This window comes from Ceratotherium simum, chromosome 3, assembly GCF_057802395.1.
Source record: "Ceratotherium simum simum isolate JZ-2026a chromosome 3, ASM5780239v1, whole genome shotgun sequence".
NCBI classification, from domain to species: domain Eukaryota; kingdom Metazoa; phylum Chordata; class Mammalia; order Perissodactyla; family Rhinocerotidae; genus Ceratotherium; species Ceratotherium simum.
In genome coordinates this window covers 27,306,719-27,312,704 of record NC_141902.1, presented here as the reverse complement: position 1 = coordinate 27,312,704, position 5,986 = coordinate 27,306,719, and the positions used below count along the sequence as shown (strand labels likewise).

The 5,986-nt window shown below is 39.2% G+C and overlaps 1 pseudogene; it reads left to right on the top strand.

The window, feature by feature from the left end:
* The first annotated feature begins 4,157 nt into the window (after positions 1–4,157).
* Positions 4,158–5,219, top strand: LOC101402936 (T cell receptor alpha variable 8-4 pseudogene; annotated as a pseudogene).
* The last annotated feature ends 767 nt before the right edge of the window (positions 5,220–5,986 follow it).

Genomic DNA, 5,986 nt, shown 5'->3' with positions numbered 1-5,986 from the left:
TTAGGCAAGAAAAAGATATAAAAGACATCCAAATTGGAAAGGAAGAAGTAAAATTGTGTCTGTTTGCAGATGATCTGATATTTTATATAGAAAATCCTAAAGACTCCACCAAAAACCTGTTAGAACTAATAAACACAGTAAGGTTGCAGGATACAAAATCAACATACATAACTCATTTGCATTTCTATACACTGACAATGAACTATCTGAAAAGAAATAAAGAAAACAACCTCATTTAAAATTTCATCAAAAATATTAAAATAATTAGGAACAAATTTAATAAAGGAAGTGAAAGATCACTACACTGAAAATTACAAGACACTGATGAAAAAAATGAGGGAGACAAATAAATGGAAAGGTATCTCATGTTCATATATCAGAAGAATTAATATTGTTAAGATGTCCATACTACCCAAAACAATCTACACGCTCAATAAAATCTCCATCAAAATTCCAATGGTATTTATCATGGAGATGGAAAACACAATCCTAAAGCTTGTATGGAACCACAAAAGACCCAAATAGCAAAAGCAATCTTGAAGAAGAACAAAGTTGGAAGCACCACAGTTTCTCATGTCAAAATATATTTCAAAGCTATAGTGATCAAAGCAGTGTGGTACTGGCATAAAAACAGACACATAGATCAATGGAACAGCACCGAAAGCCCAGAAACAAACTTTCACATATACAATCAACTAATATTTGACAAGGGAGCCAAGAATACTCAATGGGGAAAGGATAGTCTCTTCAATAAACGGTGTTGGGAAAACTGGACAGCCACATGTAAAAGAATGAAACTGGACTCCTATCTTACAACATACACAAAAATCAATTCAAAATGGATTAAAGGCTTGAACATAATACCTGAAACCATAAAGCTCCTAGAAGGCACTAAAAGGGATAGATCCTTGACATCTGTCTGGGCAATGATTCTTTTTGATTTGACACCAAAAACAAAGGCAATAAAAACAAAAATAAACAAGTGGGAGTACATCAAACTAAAAAGCTTCTGCACAGCAAAGGAAATCATCAACAGAATGAAAAGGCAACCTACTGAATGGGAGAAAAGATGTGCAAAATACATATCCAATAAGGGGTTAATATCTAAAATACACAAGTAACTCATACAACTCAATTGCAAAAAAACACCCAATTGGATTGAAAAATGGGCAGAGGATCTGAATAGACATTTTTGCAAAGAAGACATACAAATGGCCAACAGGTACATGAAAAGATGCTCAACATCACTAATCATCAGGGAAGTGCAAATCAAAACTACAATGAGATGTCACCTCACACCCATTAGAATGTCAAAAGACAAGAGATAACAAGCATTAGTGAGGCTGTGGAGGAAAGAGAACACTTGCACTCTGTTGATGAGAATATAAACTGGTACGATCACTATAGAAGACTTAATGAACATTCCTCAAAAAATTAAAAATCAAATTACCATATGATCCAGCAATCCCACTTCTGAGTTTATATCTGAAGGAAATGAAATCAGTCTCTCAAAGAGATATCTACACTCCAGTGTTCACTGCAGCATTATTCATAACAAGCCAAGACATGGAAATACCTAAATGTCCATTGATGCATGAGTGGATAAAGAAAATGACATATATATATATTTCATATATGCTAAATGAAATAATTCAGACAGAGAAAGACAAATACTGCATGTTTCATTTATATGTGTAATCTAAAAAAAGCTGAACTCAAAGTAGAGAGCAGAATAGTGGGTGCCAGAGGCTGGGGGTGGTGGGTGAGAAGTGGGAAGATGTTGACCAAAGGGTGCAATCATCCAGCTATAAGATGAATAATATCTGGGGATCTAATGTACAGGAGGATGCCTATAATTAACAATACTGTATTATACTTGTTAGTTATTAATAGAGTAGATCTTAAAATTTATCTCCACAAAAAAACAGTAATTATGTGTGGGGATGGAGGTGTTAACTAACCTTCTTGTAATAATCATTTCACAATACATCAAATCATCAAGTTGTACATCTTAAAGTTACATATGTTATATGTCAATAATATCTCAATAAAGCTGGAAAAAAAGGGAATAGCAAGCACACAAAAAAGTAGATATGGTGAGGCTTTTAATACATGAAAATTAGACTGTTTTATTACTTGAAATTGACTGTAAAAGCTATGAGATCTACTGAGATATTAAAGAGGAGAGTGAGAGGAAAATTGGACAGGCAGTGATGGAGAAAATTAAGCTATGTCCTGCTTTTCTGCCATTGAGTCTAGCCCATTTTGTAAACCATCTTATTAATACATAAGAAATATAAGTATACTTCTGATCAAAGATGGTAGACTGACCATGTAGGATTTTCACCTCACACTCCCAAGACTACAGATTGAAGGGCTCTCTGTGGGAGCAAGCATCCAGCTGCTCTAGCCTGGCTTCCCTCTGCAGGGTTCTTTCTCGAGTAAACCAAGTGAGGCTCAGTCTCACTGCTGCTCTCTCCTCCCTTTGGCAACAGTGGTGGTCACGGCAGGCCTCTTCCGACAGATCTTTCCAGACAAGAGTCAAATATCGGTCTCTGTCTCCCCAGACTCCAGGGGACACATATCAGATTCTCCCAGGAACTCTCTTCTGCTCTCTTCTCTTTGCAGGGCAGGACAGGCCTCTCCTGCAAAGTTTCTGCATTGCAGCAAGCATTCAGCTGAGGAGAAATATGTCTCAGTTTCATCTTCTGGCAAGTACTTCCCAGCTTTCTGAGAGATTCTGGTGCTTAGCTTGAAGGAGGGAACAATCTTTCCCAAAGGAAGGCAGAGGAAATGCCACAGAGCCCTGTCTAGGAATACTTTTCAAAGAATTCTTTCTTCCTCTCTGCATCTCTCAACTTCTCTCACAGGCTGGGGGCAGATGAAGGGCTTAGGGTTTCAGGACAAATTTATCACTCTCACCAAGTCCTGTTGGATATGCCTAACTTCTCAATTTAGATTTTTTAGGAACCTATCCATATTGTCCTCAGCCTTTGTTGAAATGATAAAAAACAGGAAAACTCCTCATTGTCTAATTAAATTTAGTTAATATCCATTCATTCTCCACAGTGAAAGCAGACTTTGCAGCTCATTTATACTATACTTGATGGTCATATTACTATTTACTTTTGAGTTTTAGACAAGAAGCATCTACCTGTACCTGCTGGTCCACCGCGTCAGTCAGTGCTCATTCTCCTCTGTGTGAGACGGAGCTGCTGACGCTCCTACTCGGCCCTTCCTGCTCTTTCCCTCCCCTGTCCCCACACACTGTCCCCACGTTGTACCTTTACGTTCTTTTGATTATAAATGTTTTTATTCTTTTTTTTGTCTAGATGTTGGTTTATAAAATTAAGAAACAATAAATGTCATTATATTATTACAACTGGATATTTTGTTATTTTGTTACTCCACACCAGGCAATGTGAACATTTCCCACTCTAAAAAGCCAATGTCATAGCCAAAGAAAAATGTTCCCAGCATCATCAGTTGGCTTTTCTTTTCCCAAATTCCCTAAGTTACTTAAAATAATTTCACATTTATGTCACCCCTTTCTTGTACCTTTTTCCCCTCTGCAGTTTATAATTACTTACATTTTTATTTCTTTGGAATAAAAACAATATACTTTTATCATTTTCTCATTTTTTATATTCTTTTAATCACTTATCTACTGAGAAGAACCTACCTTCTTCTTTTTAATTTTTTAAATCTTTACTGGTCTAAACTCCCAGTTCTTGATTACATATTCTGCTAGAATGGCCTTACCTTTTTGGAATTGATGATTTTGTGAGATGTTCTAGGGGAGTGACTGGTCTTTTTCTTTCTTGATTTTTTTCTTCTTTTAGCAGCAGCTAAGTAATATTTTTGTTTTAATTGTCTTGATGCTCAATTTCGACCTGCCAGCAGCTCCATACCCAAAACTGAGCCTGGGTCAGTTGACCTGATTCCCCCGCCCTAAGGATTATTCTGATGCTTCTGTGTAATCTGTTGTGGGCAATGACTCAGAAGACTACTGTCCTCGTCCACTCAATTTTTCTGTGAAGTCTCTTAGTTTCTCTCTTCTTATGTGTCTCCATACCTGGAGTGAACAGTATGGACCATAGAGGGTCACACACTCACTTAGGGAGGGACGGAATGTCAAAACACCCACAAATCACGTCATGCCAGTGAAATCTAAAGGACAAGAAAAATTGTGCATCTGTGAGGATTATGACTATACGTGTTTTCAATTGAAAGGTATGAATATTCCTCAGTTACCTGAGATGAGGAGTTTGCCCAGCCTGTTCCTTTCTGAGTCCCTCTCTAATTATGCCCGAAATAGCAAGGGGTATGGCAAGAACTTACTAGAAGAGCTACTTCTGTTTGGCCTCCAGAGGGCAATGTTGCACAAACTAGAATTATAGCTCAAGACCTGCATCATTCCCTCAGCTCCTCCTTCACAGAGCTGGCTGAGGTGTCCAGCTGGAGCTCTTTGCAGACAGTGACATCTGAGGAGAGTTTAGAAGTCAGAAAACATCCAGATTTGTCAAGGAAGAGACTCTTCCACACATCTCAGGAACGTGCTTAGGCGAGATTCTACAGCACCAAGCATACCCATTCTTCCTTGTTCCAAGGGTGCTTTTTCCTAAGCCATATTCCGACCTGTTCAGGGAAGATCCTCAAAAAGGATCCCACAGCTTCTTCAGCCATGAGCTTGGTTTCCATGCCAGTGCTTATGATACTTTTTGCCCTGAGTGAGTAAATTTTGTTCCATCCTCTTTTTCCCTAGAAGTACCTTCTCTTAATAGGTAAGTCTGTCCTGGCCTCACTGACTCAGCACTGATGTTTCAGGAGGAACCGGAGCCCAGTCGGTGACCCAGCCTGACGTCCACATCACCGTCTCTGAGGGAGCCCGTCTGGAGCTGAGGTGCAAATACACATCTTCTGTTTCACCATATCTCTTCTGGTACGTGCAATATCCCAACCAAGGACTCCAGCTTCTCCTGAAGTACACGTCTGGAAACAGCCTTGTTTCAGGCATCAAAAGTTTTGAGGCTGAATTTAGGAAGAACGAAACCTCCTTCCACCTGAGGAAACCCTCAGCCCTTTGGAGCGACTCGGCCAAGTACTTCTGTGCTCTGAGTGACACAGTGCCTGGGACTGCAGGGGGAGCTGAACACAAACTTCTGTTGAATGTGAGACTTTCAGTGACTCCAGGGATCAGCCTGGGGCATTTTCAGTAAGATCTCATGTTCTATAAAGACGAATAGGGCAGAGGGGACTAAACTGCTTAGCTCTTGTGCTGACATGGTCTTTACTTAATATTCAAGGAGTCAGGATTCATGAGGAAAGGACACTTCATGAGAAAAACACAGTGTCTCCAACAGACCAGAGACTGGAACTTACTCAGAGAGTCACTTCAAATAGGAGAGTGGCAAGGACTGTTTTGTGTGGGGATTGCCATGTGACCTGTGACCAGAGAGGAGAGTACTGTGACAGTCTACACTGGTGGTTTTAATCCATTACGGGCACCCTAGGCTTCACTCTAACTGAAGAACTTTTCTTAAGGTCCTAGATAATCCCATCTGTGTGTGAATATTTGACAAACTGAATGGGGAGATGAAGGTTAACAACAGTTAGAGGAAGGGACTGAGGAAAACGTGATAAAAGGAAATCACTAAGCATACAGGGAGAATATTTACTGAATGCTCCTGTCATTTACTCAGCTATTCCATTTTAACATAAGCTCAAAAAGATGGAGCTCAGATTTCCTTCTATAAGTCTGTCACTGGATCAGGCTGACAAAGGCTCGGGCTATGATAACATGACAGAGGTGATTATTGAAGTGGAGTTGAGAGTAGAAATCTGTTAGAGCTAAGTGGGACTGGGGGCTCCAGTAGAAAATGTCTATATGATCTATTTCCTTTTTTCCTAATTTTTATAACTAAAAATTCTTAAAATGAACTTCTACTCCACAGACTTAGAAGTTACTCTAATACTCCTGATGAAA